Raw genomic sequence first — 3,103 nt, 5'->3', positions numbered from 1 at the left:
CCGGTGGGAAATATTTATCTAGAAACTCTCTTCTCAAGAAATTCCAATTGGTCACAATCTCATCCGGTTGTGAATAAAATCACATCTTTGCTTGCCCTTCAAGAGAGAAAGGGAAGGCAAAAACCTTAATAGCCAACTCATCGGCTCCATGCCTTCGAGCCGTAGAACAAGCAACTTGAAAATCTCTTAGATGTCGGATGGGGTCTTGACCCAGCAACCCATGATACTTAGGAAGTAGATTTATCAAGCTACTCTTCAACTCAAAGTTTGGATCAAGGTTGGGATACCTTGCTTGCAAAGGTTGAAGTATGATATCTGGAACTCCTTGCTCATGCAAAGTGATCCGTCGTGGCTCTGCCATGTATGGGTCACCTGTAGGATGCAAAGATGTATTAGTAGTACCAATAGAAGAATAGGAAGTAGCGGATTCCAAGTCACTCTCGGTACCATCTAGTGATTCGGTATGTTCCTCAAGAGAGTCCGAAGTACTAGCCGTATAATCCAACCGCCGTCTAGCTTGCCGAGTGTGTAACAAGGTTCTTTCAATCTCAGGGTCAAACTCGGCTAAGCTAGCATTCGGTTGAGACCGAGTCATCAAACTTAGGAGTCATAGCACACATACAAAAGAAATCTAAACTATAGCTAAGTTTTGAAAGAAAGTAAACTATCTACAATATTCACATATTCACATAACCAATATCAAGGCATATGTTACAACCATTCCCCGGCAACGGTGCCAAAAATTTGATAAGCTCAAGGATTTATACCGGTAAGGAATATCACAAGATTTTTTTCGCGTTGCAAGTATAGTCCTCAACCGACAAACAATCTGCAAGTATCAAATTTAGAAAGAATTGGTTGTCACAAGTTCAACCCCAATAAAAGTAACTGAAGTATTCAAACTTCGGATCGTCTCACAAGGAATGGGCAAACATGTGCATCAACATTGGTTAGAATTCCGTAGTTGCAAGTCATGAGCAAGAAATTAAACTAGGAATCTTAATGAGCAAGTCATCTTGAAATGCAAGAAACTAATCCAAACAACTAAAGCAAGAAGTGAGCAATTCCAAACTAATAAGATAACTTCCAATATAATTCTACTCTAAGGCTAAACAAATAGCTATAACTAAGGCAAAACAATTAGAATTTTTGGGTTTTCAAATATGAATAATAAAAGCAACTCTTGGCTAAGCATGGAAACTGAGATCGCCATCCTTGTCTCCATATCAAACATTGACAATTATGAGGTACCAACCCATCAAGTCTACTTCTCAAAAGGCTTAAGTATGTATTGTCTATTCCTAGGCTTGAAGTACGTTAAATAGGTTTGATCACATCAACCCATAAGTCCTAGCCTATCTACTAATTAGATTAGTAGTGGGTTAGTGTCAATGGGTATCAAATTGATCACCTAGGGCTCTCAAATCACCAATTCAATGAGATCCAATGACTCAAGGTCACTCAATTCCCTTAGCTTATGCCAAGAGTAAAGAAAACTACTTCATAATCAAAGGAAACATTTCATCAAACATATGGTAAGCATTAATAAAAGACATATTCAATTTGCAATTAAATTGGAACTAACAAGTACCCACTAACAATTATCAACATACAATCACTCAAACAACACAATTAATCATGGAAATAATCAATGCAACAATAACAAATCAAGATCCACAAGATTCATGAAATGGGTATAAAATGATAAACAACAAGGAAACATAAAACTAACACAAGATATAAACAAAATTATACTAAAGAATTCAAATTAAACAATTAAAACTAGTAATTAACAAGATCCAATTCAAAATTCAACATGGGAAAATCAAATTAAAGCTAGATCTAGAGAGGAACAAGGATTTCTCTCTCTAGAAGAACAAAGAACCAAAAATTAGCTAAAAATTGTGTTAAGTGTAAAATAATTGATCCCCCTTTTCCCCTAGCATCCTTGGGTCTTTTTCATGCAGAACCAGCTTGAATTTGGGCCTCTTCAGCCTCAGAAATCGCCAGGCACGATTTCCTTTAATGAGGTCACGTGCAGCTTTCCGCGCGTGCGCGCCGATTGCTTTTGTGATCCACGCGTGCGCGCGAGGTGCGCGTGCGCGCCCATGCTGGAATTCCCAAAATCCAAATCTTCATGTTCCTTCCTCTTGTGCATACTTTCTTCCTCTTTTCTAGGCCATTCTTGCCCTATAAATTCTGAAATCACTCAACAAACACGTCACGGCATCGAATGGTAATAGAAAAGGATCAAAATATAGCAATTTTAAGGCAAAAGAAGCATGTTTTTCATCATGGAGCAATATTAGGAAGAGAACACAAAATCATATATTTTTTGTGAATAAGTGTGAAAAATATTAACAAAACCCCCCAAATTCTACACAATATAAATCACAAAATTAGAGTTTATCAGGATGCTATGTGTTTTCCTAGTTCTCAGAGATACATGTTCAATTTCAGGAAGACATGGAGAGTATTTTTAAAAAAAATTTAGAAATTAGAAATTATAATTGCAAATATTCTCTAATACACTATACAGTATGTATATACACTAGCTAATGTAGTATGTTTATATTATAGGTTCATTAAAAACTTTTACTATAACCAATGAATCAATTAATGAAAGGTTCAAAACTTTACTTGATCAATGACTGTAATAATGACATCTAAGTAAGGATAAATCACCTATAAACTTACCATGAATTTAGAAGAAATTACCAACAATTAATAATACATAGCAATTCCATGTCATCTGGATTATTATATAAGCTCCTAAGTTATTATGAGATGGCGTTATTATATCCTTTCAACTTGGTTCTTATTTTCAGTAGGTCCTCCTTTTATTTTATCTTTTCTTTGGTAAACATGTTTTTAGTCCTTTTTTTCCTTGATAATTCATGTTCTTAGTTCTTTAAGTTGAAACACGAATACAGTTTATAAATACCTGGTAATAAGAGATTGATTAGTCCAAGAGGGATATATTTGGAAACATGAAATAGTACAGGGCTATTTAAGTAAATTGGTATTAGTTATATATAAAATATAGCATCGTGTTGTAAGTGTAAATTCTTTGACTGTAAGCATCCGACAAAAGCAATGGACT

The sequence above is a fragment of the Arachis ipaensis genome, chromosome B10, assembly GCF_000816755.2.
Source record: "Arachis ipaensis cultivar K30076 chromosome B10, Araip1.1, whole genome shotgun sequence".
NCBI classification, from domain to species: Eukaryota; Viridiplantae; Streptophyta; class Magnoliopsida; order Fabales; family Fabaceae; genus Arachis; species Arachis ipaensis.
The sequence above is the reverse complement of the archived record's forward strand: the minus strand, read 5'-3'. Positions refer to the sequence as shown.